This window comes from Varanus komodoensis, unplaced genomic scaffold, assembly GCF_004798865.1.
Source record: "Varanus komodoensis strain SLA01 unplaced genomic scaffold, ASM479886v1 scaffold42, whole genome shotgun sequence".
Taxonomy (NCBI): Eukaryota; Metazoa; Chordata; class Lepidosauria; order Squamata; family Varanidae; genus Varanus; species Varanus komodoensis.
In genome coordinates this window covers 2238496-2251103 of record NW_025335972.1, presented here as the reverse complement: position 1 = coordinate 2251103, position 12608 = coordinate 2238496, and the positions used below count along the sequence as shown (strand labels likewise).

The following is a 12608-nucleotide window of genomic DNA, read 5'->3' as shown; positions in this document are numbered from 1 at the left end:
ACGAGAGAGAGAGAGAGAGAGAGAGAGAGAGAGAGAGAGAGAGAGAGAGAGAGAGAGAACGAACAAAAGCTTAAATGATAGAAAGTGTGATTGGGCATATTCCTGCAACCATCAGCATGACCATATTTGCACACCTTGCGTTGAATTTGTGACATGAGGATTAGTTTTTATTCTCCCAGACAGGCTTGACTGCTGGAGAGATTTCAAAATAAGCACAGTGATGTAGTTCCATGTTAATCCTTGCAGCAACATTCTTATTTCAGGATGGTTCACGCAGACGCTTCAGTTTAAGCCACTATGGTGCCTCTGTTTCACACCTGTACTGAAAAGTGCAGAACCTGATTCATATTCCTTTGCACTGAGCAAAGGAGGAATGGGGTGGGAATCAGGCCATCCTTGGAAAAAGACACTGCCAAACTATTTCTATCCAAATGTGACGCTCTGTTGTGGAAACCACCCCCTCTCTGATGGATCCCCTGGGAACCTGTTGGATCTTCCAGCACTCACTAAAAACAGCAAACAGTCTTTTGGCACCTAGCAGATTTCTTGTAATGTATGTCCTCCCAAGCACACTAAGTCACACTAAGCTGTGGCTGGTCACTTCTGAATCATCAGATACATTCACACATTGCATCAGATACATTCACACATTTCCACATACAGGATAAAGATGCTAGCAAGCTTGGCCAAGTCTAGCTTTCTACACCAGGATTTAGAGAGTCCACCTCCTGCCAATTCACTCTGGACCAGGCCCCAAACCATTAGGGCCTCAGGGCCTGCTGGGTCAAGGCTATTTTAGGCCTCCCTCAGGCTTTGTGTACATTCCCATATTTCAGTGCTGGAAATATCTGTGATGTTTACATCCATGAATGGGATTCTTCTCTGTCTCATACTTTGCATTATCTAGTAAGAGACAGGAGGAGGAGGGCTCCGGCTGTGGTGGTGAAGCATGACACCAGCACCCTCACACAAGCTGCCAAATCTACACCAAAATGGTGGCCTTTGGGGCTTTGAAAGGAGCCACCTCTGTGTATATGCAAGTGTGTGTGCGTGTGTGTGTATGCATATATGAGAGGGGAGGAGAGAGGGAGAGGTTAACAGCACCCCTTTCATAACATAAACACCACAATGCTGGCCAGGATGGTCATGTGTGCTCTTTTACAGATCATTCTCTATTTGAAAGGCTGTCTAGTCTAAGCCCAATTGACTGGACTTAGTCAAAGCACCTGTTGCCCATGAACATTTAGCCTCTGGACAGCAGGCTGTGGGCACACAGGTCACCTGGCTGCAATGTTTTGCACTGTGGTGCAATGTACTGCAATTCTGTTGAAATCATAATTCTTTCCCCTAAATTCATAGTACATGTAAAGATGATGTAAAACTGTGCCCTCCTTTGTCGTCTCATTTGGGGATGCATTTCCTTTGTTTTTGGCCACTTATCAGTGGCAGCCCATACAATCAAGTCCCTATTAATTTGCTATGCAAACAGAGGACATTTGGGAAATCAACCCAGCTTCAGCCACCCATTTCTGCAGCTTAATCGTACCCTGTTCTAACACAGGGCATTCGGTCTGTACTGGGCTTCTGCTCCTCTAGGCAAATAGGAAGGGAGAGAGACAGAACCCTGGCTGTGGGCCTTGTGGCACCCTTTCTTCTTTTCCCTCCTTGTAGGCAATTCCCAGGGAGCAAAAAGGTCTTTGCAAGGTCTTTCAGTTCTGTGCTACACCAAACTGTTAGTCCAGACTGGTGCTTTGTGTACATTTCCTAAGCATATGGAAAGAAGTATCTTACCATGATAAAGTTGTGCTCACATGACTCCAGTCCTCCGTCAGCTTCACTGGCTTCCCATTGAAGTCCGGGCCCAATTCAAGGAGCTGGTTATCACCTACAAAGCCCTTAATGGCTTGGGACCTGGTTACCTAAAGGAGTGCCTGCGTCCATATGTGCCCTCCCGCCCCTTGAGATCGGCAGCAGAGGCCCTTCTCTGGGAGCCCTCCATGAAAGATATTAGGAGGATGAATACCCGGAGGAGGGCTTTCTCTGCAGTGGTGCCCAACTTATGGAACACGCTCCCCAGAGAGGTCCACCTGGTGCCGTCATTATTGGTTTTTCGGCGCCAGGCCAAGACCTTTTTATTTAAACGTTATTTTAACTGTTGATTTTATTTATTGATTTTAAATCTGCTACCAGGATGTCTCCAGTATTTTATGTATTCTGTTTAGAAATATATTTATTTATGTATTGGAAGCCACCCCGAGGCTTATGCGAATGGGGCAGCATACAAGTTGTCCAAATAAATAAATAAAGTTGTGCATGCCTGTTATCACTTCACAAGCTGACATGCCTGCAAGTTCATGACTTGCCCAGGTCTGACTAAAGGCACAATTCAGATGCTGCAAAATTAACACCATCAAGCTAAGGGGCAGGGATAATGCACAACCACCCCAAGACATTTTGCTGCCTGAGGCAAGCAGCATACATCATCCCATTCCACCACCACCAGTCAAAATACATAGTCCTCACGGCCACCTCACAAATGAAACAAGGCAAAACAAAACCCAACCCACAACCAGACAGAAACCCTCCCCAAGCACTCTCTTGGACAGTCCAAATGCAACCAGAACACCACGAATCATTATTGATGCTCTGCCCTTTCCTAACACCAACAACCTTACACTGCCCGAAGCGAGGGTCGACCCTGGGATGCAAACAGTCTTGGGGACGGGGCAGGCAGTGGGTTGAGGCACTCTTTGTTCATGTCCCATATTTAGGTGACCCCTGCTGACATGCGGACTTCCATGCAAAGTTCCAGCTTCCATCACCGCCACCATCCACACATCAGATCTCTGACCCAGTTTTGCTCAGGGCTGCAAACAACCAGCCCTTAGGTGCTTACCGGCTTGGTCCACCTTCCCAGGGAACTGCCAGCAATGAACCCGGAGCCTGCTGTGGTGCTTGCAATGAATTTGACAGGACCAGTAGTGGGGGAACACGAATCACTTCTTTACAAACAGGCAATAGAAGTTATTATTAAGGTGCTGGGAAACCCTTTTTGGCCTGGGGGCCCAGTTGGCTGCGGTTAAGGAGGTCAGGAGTGGGAAAATGGCAACCCAAAGCTGCTGAGCTCACTGGTCAGCACACAGGCTGCTTGCATGATCAGACACCCGCACACACAGGCAACCAATCAAAATATGCACAGTGGGGAAGTGTTGGTGTTCTCCAGAACCTTTAGACAGGCTGGTTGCTACACAAAGCAAGGGTGGGGTGGAATACCCTATCTGTTGGATGCGTCTTGCTTCATTTCAATGCAAGGACAGTTAAGAATAAGACAGTAAGACAGGATGCATAAAAGGAACTGAAATATGTCATCAGAGAACCAAAATGGAAATGCAGTTTCTAGATGTCACTGGGTTCTTAGCCTAGTTAGCCCAGAGGTACAATGTTTTTGTCTGGTATGCTAAGTGGTTTTGGAGGGCCCTTGGGCAAGGCAACCTCACTGCCCCACCTTGCCACCGCCAATCTGCCCTCTCTGGTTCTTAATGTCAACAGTGAAGAAACTGAGAAATTGTGAAAGATTTTGCATAGCTCAGTTCAGTCATCAATTCAAAAGGAGGCTACAGTCAAGAAATTAGAAAAAGACTGAGACTTGGAAAAACAGCAGTGAAGGAACTAGAAAAGATTATCAAGTGTGAGCAAGTTACACAGGAGATGAAGGCCAAGATTATCCACACTACTGTGGTCCAGATCACTATGTATGGGTAGGAAAGCTGGACAGTGAAGAAAGCTGACGGGAAGATTAGTGCATTCAAAACATGGTGCCGGAGGAGAGCTTTGCAAATATCCTGGGCCAACAGAAAGAGGGACAAGTAGGTTCTAAAACTAATCAAACCAGAACTTTCCTTGGCAACAAAAATGATGAAACTGAGGTTGTTGTACTTCAGGTACATTATCAAAAGGCAAGACTCACCGGAGGATACAACAATGCTAGGAAAAGTCAAAGGCAGGAGAGAAAAACCAGCTATGAGATGGATCAATTTCCTAAAGGAAGCCACAGCCTTGAATTTACAAGCGCCAAGCAGGGATGTCAAGGACAAGCCATATTGGAGGGCATTCATTCATAGGGTTGAATGATAAGTCAGAGATGACTAGATGGCACATAACAACAATAACGGTATTGCTTAAATGTGGCTTTTGGAATTAATATGTACTACGTAACATGCAGGTTACACCTTGAATGTGACAAACAGATCACACATTAAAAGCCTCTTCTGGAAGCACCCCTGTAAAGAGGTTTGTTTCAGCTAGTCAATGGACAACAACTACAGAATAATGGATGTGGAATTGGTTGCAAAAATGTGACAAGATGGTGGTAAATTCAGAAATGCTGCAGCCACAGCACAGAGAGCAGGGTCCACAAATATGGTTGTCAGACATCAGTGACGATGGGAAATTTTATTCTGGTAACTAGCAGGGAAAGTAGAAGGTAGATCGCCAGATGTATTAGACTGCAAATTCCAGAAACCCTTGCCAGCAAGGTCAACAATCAGGAATACTGGGAGTTGAAGTCCAGAACATCTGGAAATTTACTTTCTGTTCTCCCTTGCTTTAGTCTACCCTGCTACAAGAGAAATGCGCTTTTCTTCTTCTTTTTCTTTAAAGTCTCCAGTAACTCAGAGGAGCAGAGTTTCTTTCTGCACTTCACTCAGACTGCAAATCTGTTGTAAGAGAGGCACTTCTGGAAAAGGTATGTATCTCTGCCTCCTTCACATAATTTTATGGGGGTGTCTTCAACTTGTAACCCTCCAGTATTTTCTCACCACTTCATTTTTTTCCTAGTGCCAAAGATCCATTGAGGAATAAAAATGGAATAGTTGCCCAATGCCTGCTGTTTGCACTGAAAGTACTCTAAGATTCTTCATTTTAATTCTAATGGTGTTTCTTAACTTTACCTAATAATGCAGATGTAGTCAATTCCTAAACAACCTTCCAAACAAGCTGATCCTCAAGGTGGCTTATGAAAATAATAATTGAGAATAAAGGCACATTTGAAAAGCCTCTTTTCTCCTCCCATATCTTTAGGTAGAGACCTGATACAAATATTTGGCCTATGTAATGCAGTGGATGATGTAAAAATGTTACAGATTCAGGAATTTTCTGTCCCTGCATGAATATCTGCAGAGATCTCACAAGCGCCAATTTTACACAGTGATGTCATTAATAGCCAGTAAAAAAGAGTTATTCATATTATTTTCCTTATTATTCCTGTATGCCCCTCATTCCTTTTCCCTTGTGCGACATGTCTTTTTTAGCTTCTAAGCTGTCAGGCAGGGACTGTCTTTATTGATTATATGTAAACTGCTCTGAGAGCTTTTTTGGCTAAAGAACAGAATAAAATACTTTAAATAAATATAAATATGTCATTTTCAAAGGGTTATTTTTTGTATTTGCTGGGGGGGGGGCGGTTGGAGAATCTTGGGGTTATCCAGTGAAACTCACTGGCAGGAAAGAGCAGGAAGTAGCACTGCACACAGTTATTCACTCATTGAACTTCCTGTCCTAAGATGTGGGGCAGCAGTCACCCATTTAACTAGTATTCAAAGGGACTGGAGAAATTCATGCAGGGGGAACGGTCTACCAATGGCAACTAAATGAAGCTTCCAACTTCAGAAGCAGCATGTCACTGCATAAAAACTGCTGGGGAACATGGGTGGAACAAAACAGGAGAGAGATGCTGCCCTTGTGCCTGAAGGCTTATCTAGTCTAGCAACTGCCTTCCTGCCTGGGTCAGCCAGCTGCCCACGGAAAGCCAGAGATGAACCTTTGGGCTGCTCTAGCAAGGCCTTTCTCATGTTCCACAGCAGAATTCTAGACAAAAATAAGCAACAAAACACTCTTCCATGGACATACACCACAGCATGAACATCCACAACCCGTCTTTCTCCCTCTGTAAATGTTTGGCTGCTTTGTGATGCCCTTGTGTTGGTTTTTGTTCCCTCCTGGACACTGGAGCACACAGCTAACTGGAGGGCTGGAAAGACACACCATGTTTGCTTTCCGCGTCCGGACAGGATGTCAGGTCACTGACACCATTAAAGGAAGCCTCACACAAAACCTCAAATCCTGTGCTTGGGACAGGGTTTCAATAGCTAAATGGAAAGTCAGAGGGCCTTGCCTGCAGGGCAGGGAGCACATGGCAGGAAGTGCAGCATGGCATGTGCAGAAGGAGGGGTGCGGATGGATGGCACGCCCTGCTGCAGGCCTTCACAGATGCAAATAGAACACTTTTTTTTTTGTCACATGGAGGGTCCCTAGGTCACTCCCCCTTCCTCTTCCGCTGCTGCAAATTGCTGAAGGCTGTTCTCTGCCTCCTAAGGTCTGGTTGCCAACTTTTCAGCCAGGCCTTGCTGCTGTGCTTATGACCACAGATTGATCGACAGCAGTAAGCAAGTGGGCAGTCTGCTTCAGCATCACTGGAAAGAGAGAACAAGAGAGGACACCCATTGGTGTAACAGTTGCATAGACATGTTTACAGGTGCAAATCCAGAAAGAATGCCTCTAATCCAAACAGAAATGCAAGACCTCATCATTGTGGAAAAGACTGACTAGGTGACCGTGTGCTTTGCTCATTCTGCTGTCCAGCTGTTTCCTGTGCATGGGAAACTTCAAGCCTCTGTCCCTTCTTATAGTCTCTGATCATTAAACTGCACATGGATTCGACAGCCCATCAAATAGAGGATTATCCTCTATCAACTCTCCAAAAGAGAGGAGTGCCTTCTTTGAAGTAGAACTCCAACCACCCAATGGCAAGACTCTTTTTTCTGGAAATAAACATCGATTGAACCACCCTTGACAGGCCAGCTGTGGGGGCTGGTGGGCACATGAAAAGGTATCAACCTTCACTGTGGTAATTTACTTATTTGGTAGCGGCCTTGCATCTAAATCAAGATGTGCTAATAAACTGACCCTAAGAATTTGCTTTTATGGTCAGCAGCTTGCTAGGGCAGTGAAAGGAAAGCAAGTGCACTGTAAAAAACTTGGCATCCCCAAGACTTCTAAAAAGAAAGGAATGTGATTCACAGGGGTGAGCAGCGCCCGCCCCAGTCAATTTGCTGCAAGCGACAAGATGGTCTCCTACTCAGTCCACCATCCCCATTCCAAGACCATCAGCTGAATTTTACATCCTCCCAGAAGAGCCAGCCTGGGGGCCAAGTTCAGGCCCTCTGGCACCTCACTGCCACTCACTCACACTCCCAGCATCGGGGCCGGCCCAAGATGCTTTGCTACTGGAAGTGAAGGACAAGATGGCACCCTGCACTTCCACTTACAGAAGCCAACTAGACTGGCAGTCGAATCCCTTCTTCAGCTCAGGTGATGGGATAGCCTGCTTCACCCAACATGAGAGTAGCAAACTAGCTCAGGGGTGTGGGGCAGCCTGCTCAGGACACACACTTCTCTTTAATGCCTGCACTGTATTTTCAAACTACCCAATAAATTGTCCGCTGGGCAGCACACTTTGTGGTGCAGCTCTATGTGCCCATAGTGAGGAGCAGCCAGGAGGCCACTGCAGCCAGGTCAGGCCACCTCACTCCCCCAGCCCTGGCAACGGCCAGCTGGTCCCTGCGGCCAGAGCCTGCTTCTGCAGGGGATGGGATGAGGCAGCTGCTGGAGCCCCCAAGCTCAAAAGGGGGCTCCCTTTCCACAACGCTGCTGGGCAGTACTATTGGGGAGAGGAGTGTAAAGGTGACCTTTCGTTCTAGGACAGAGAGTTGAAAGGTGGAGCTGTAAAAAGGAAAAAAACAACAACAACCAAAAGGGCGGGGGAGAGGATTTGGCACTTGGTGCGGCTTGGCTGGCTTGCATGAATCCTCTGGCCAGAGAACTTTGGCGCATTTTCAGTTTAGACACACCTTGCTAGTTGAGGGCCCCCTCCCTCGCCTACCGCTGCCGCCGCCATAGGTTCCCAGGGCCGGCCCTGGGGAAGAGCGGATGATGCCCCAAGAGGACCTCCAACAGGACTGGCCGAAACAGGTCGGGCAAGGGCCCTTCCTCTCGAGAACGCCGTTTTCAGAAAGGAGGCCCCCTGGCTCGTCTCGGCACGTAAGGGGGCGGGCCGAGGGAGGGGGCCCTCAACTAGCACGGGGAGCCTGCAAAGCAGCCGCGGGAAGGGCTGCGCGCGGCTCTGCGGCAGGCCTGGGCGTTGGCTCCCGCCCAGAGGAACTGCGCGCCGGATGCTCCCGACCAGGCCTGGCTCCTCGCGGCCGATGATAGCAAGAACGGGGTGAGCGGGGCAGCGGGCCGGCCTCCCGCTCCCGCGCCTCCCACCCAGCCCCATTACCTCAGCCCCTCAGGAATCTGGCCTTGCAAGGATGAAAGCGGGCGGGGGAAGAGACCCGCGCGTCATTGAGAAGTACCAGCTGGGTGGGAGGTCACTTCTCCTGCCTCGGAATGGAAGGGGAGCGCTGCAAGCGAGGACGCCTCTTGGCGTGCAAAAAGGGAGGGGACCTACAGCTGAGCCCACGGGGGGGGGGTATCTTAGTGGGTTAAAGCAGGGTCGCTTAGGGGAGGAATGAGGGATGGCAGAAGCAAGTAACACAACTCCGAATGTATCAGAGGAAAGTGTGTTTTAGGGCAGAGATGGGCAGAAGGTAGATTTCCAGAAGTGTTGGACTGCTTATTCCTAGAAGCCTTTGCCAGCATGGCCGATGGTCAGGGGAGCTGGGAGCCAAAGTCCAAAACATCTAGAGTTCTGCCTTACTTCCTGCTCCTGTTTTAGCACATGGATTCTGAAGCCCTCCTAAACCTAAAGGAATGAAGCCTGCACATGTAGTGGTAGCTGTTAATAGGATGGGATGATGACTTGCATTGTCTGGAGATAGGAAGGGAAGGGTGGGACAGTGCAGGACACTTCTGCTTCTCTGTGGGCCATCAGAAATTCTTGGGTATTTCCAGACCATCTCTCCTGTCGCATCAACCAGTTAAAGGCCATTGAGCAGCTATTCTGTATTTTTAATGGACTTTCTGTTGTGAGAAGGAAAGAAAAGAAAAGAGAGAGAAATGTGCTGGGTTAGGCTTCCGTAATGCCAATACTTTCCCTTGTTCACAGGCTTTTACTAGGGTTGTTCAGACAGAAACTGCCAGGGGAAAACATGGGAGGATCACAAGGGGGAGGCATTGTTGTCCAGACCTCTTTAACATTCCACAGAAGCTCCCTGGAAGCCCCCCCACACACCCCTCCCACCCCAGCTTGCCTTGTTAGATGTCCAACATCTATGGCCACTGCAAGGAATAAAAAACCCACAGGATGAGGGAAACCTGGGATGCAAGAAAAGACTTGCATACACGCACCCACCCAACGGGGTTAGAACCCCCTCAGTGTCTCATAAAGGCAGACAAACGCATTACTGCAGTAGTTGATCAGCCTGATTTCCAGGATTCTGGAGGAGGGCTGCAAGCCAGGATTCCTCTCTTCTCAAACTCTTGGATAGGGTCAGAGTTGTGAGCAATGGAGTGGGGGGGTGGGGTGGGCTGGGCTGAGAGCCAGGCCTATGGAGGCCTGCTTCTGGCTGGTGGAGGAGGTGAGGGAGGGCACTGGAATCGCTCCCCTATAAGGCAGCCACTCCACTTTGGGGCTGTGTTTACACTGAGCCAAGGTGACTCAGCTCCAGGCCTGCATTCCTGAGCCCTGGGAGTGGGGTGGGCAAGGGTTAGGCAAGTCTTGTGGGTATGAACAAGCTAAAGGGGAGGTGGGGTTAGGCTTCAAGCAGCACCCAGGCCTTAGCACATACCCCTAGCGTTTGTGGGGGGTATAAATAATGATAAGGGGGATTGGAAGAGGGAAATGGGACTCAAGACAACTTGATGAACCTTGGGGAAAGGTTGGGGCACAGCACAGAACAGAACATTTAAGCTGTGCAGAGGCCACATGAAACTAGTTCACATGATCTCTTAGTGCCCCCTGCTGTCCCAATCAGTGAAAAAACATTACTACTACTTAATTTGCAAAGCAAGTGGTATTCCAGAGCTGTTTTCAGTGGAAGCTTTGCATCCTAAGCTGACATGTGATAACTGATGGATCTTCAGTGGGGAAGGGTGGTCATGGTACTCATCCTCCAAGACACTTGTATTATTGATTTAGGCCAAGAGTTTATATTTAAGTTTTTGTCCCATTTACTTGATAGGTATTGTCGAGTTTAAATTCTAAATTTGAACGTGGTTACTTATATTAGTTGATTCAAGTGAATGTATATGGTATCATCAAACCAAACATGTGCAGAATATTATGTTTTTTGGAGGGTTGTACTTCTGTGTTATTGGTTCCATCCTATGATCCAACAACACAGGAATTCTGACTACAATAAACAAACAAAATGATTGGACAAATGAATAAAGAACAATTTCAGCACAAAAGAAGTCAAAAGTTTCAGTCCAGGATATTCCCAAATAAACCATTCCTGATCTCCTTTCACAATCAAAACATATCAAGCAGAAGAGAAACACAGACTTCCTCTAAGCCCAAACCACCCTGCCATGTCCTTCTGGAGTGTGCAAAACTAACCCTTGGCTGCCACATGTACAGGTAACCCAGTAAAGCATAAATGAAGCTAAATATACATTTCTTCCAGAAAAAGAAAGGCTGGCTATTTGCAAGAAATTATATATGAATCATGTGTGCACACATACAGGATCTATATTACATGCATGCAAAATAAAGACCGCACCCTGCAAGCACTGATGAGCATCTGGTGTTGCAAATCCTCATGCCTCCCATAAACCCGATCAAGAAGAAACAGCAGAATCCCTTGAACTTAAATCACCTGCCTCTGCAAGCCCTTGGTTTGCTGTGCTGTAATACAAGGCTCTGTTGGGAGATAAACTTCATGCCCCATGTTTTAATTATTAGGAGCAGAAATGTCCCACTTTCAGATTTTTCTAACAGGCCATGCTCCAGTCTTTTAGCTGCTATCCCAGTGCCATAACCATTTGAGGGAGCACCTTCAAGCTGCTAATATCAAGGTTACAAATTTTCTAGTTGCAGGTTTTTGCCAGTAACAGGCGGCTCATGATAGAGCTGTATCATGATTTCGTGGCTCAAAGTTCTGGTGAAGCATCTTGTTTGAATATCCCTGTAAGCGAATAAAGGGAGGTGAAACATTAACACACACAGCCCCTCAAGAAATAAAATTCACACTGAAAAAAGCATTTGCTTTGGAAACCAGGCCAATACATGCTGAGGAGACGCATTGTTCCAATGGGCTTGTGGATTAAGTTAGCATGATGCAGTTTCCTTCACTAATCTGTGGAAAAGTTCCTTTCTAGTTTACCTTCTGCAGTGTCAGATGTCTCCTAGAGCATATAGCGCTTGCTTTAGCCAGTATCTCTGAAGTCAATAAGGAGGCAGGCACAGCAGGTGTTATAGGTGCGATGGAGTTTTCCAGTTTGGGCCTTTACCTACCTCATCCAACCTTTCCTACTAATTCTAAGACCACTTTGACTTTGCATAGTGTATATTTTATCTTCTCAAGCCCACTTATGGGCATTGCATGGGAAACAGGTCTGAGGGTAACCCAGTAACATTAGAACTTTACATCATACAGTCACCATGTTCTTCCTGGGATGTGACGACTGCATCGATGCTCAGATTGAGGCACATTGTCACAAGAGAGTTGTCTGTTTTACTCCTCCACCACAGTTTGGACATTTTGGTTTGGTAGGGGTACTGAGTTGTCTGATATTCCCAGCGACTGCCACTGCATTCAGCCCATTCATGCAATTATGCCTAGGATTACCCCAGCAGCAATCAGGAACAAGCATAAGGATAGGGGTGCTCTGCCAGGGGACCACCAGCTAGTTTTCAGCCAACTTGAACACAATTTTCTAGGTGGAAAGGTGGATAAACCAAAAACTAAATAGTTTCCAGTGGACCACCCACCAATAGCTGTTTGCTAGGATTCCTGCAAAAAAGTAAATAAATGTTGGCCTTGGTAAAACTTGGCCTGAGTCAGAAAGGCACAGATGAGGATTTTAAGGGGGAAAAGTACACTCTCAGGCACAATGGATTAGTTACATGATGACTTCAGTCCCAGGTTGAAGTAAAGGGGTGCCTGGGATTCTTGTAAAAAAAAAAAAGACTCATCTCTGCAGACTGTACCCCCATTTAAGCTGGCTGCAGAGATAGATGCACACAGTACTGTTAATTAGATCCAAGTGCTATAACCAAATACCTTTGGACTCACATAACTGCTTTACCAAATGCTCGAATTCTTTGTTTTCGTTTCAGTCTAAAAAGCACTTTGTGGGAGTCATGTGGGCAATATCAGTATGGGGTAAAGAAGAGATAATGACTACCCTCCACTTTGTGATAACTATTTCAATGATAATAGAAAAAAGAGGTATCTTATTCCCATTTTACAGAATAAGAAGCCAGGCTGAAGCAACATAACTTGCCTAGAGCCTCCTGCCAAATAGGATTTCAACCCAGCTCAAACATGAAGAAAGACTAGAGTCTTATGCAGTTGTATATATTTCAAAGGAATACTTTTTTGGAACAAGCTGGTAGTGTACTGGCTTACCAAGCTCAAAAAATAATTATTGTGCCAGAGGGAGAAGAG

At 46.7% G+C, this 12608-nt stretch overlaps 1 long non-coding RNA gene across 1 annotated transcript; it reads left to right on the top strand.

The window, feature by feature from the left end:
• Window positions 1-4641: 4641 nt before the first annotated feature.
• LOC123030058 lies at window positions 4642-5055 on the top strand. The gene is made up of 2 exons (XR_006416033.1): window positions 4642-4744; window positions 4837-5055. It is a non-coding gene; the product is annotated as an uncharacterized LOC123030058 (long non-coding RNA).
• The last annotated feature ends 7553 nt before the right edge of the window (window positions 5056-12608 follow it).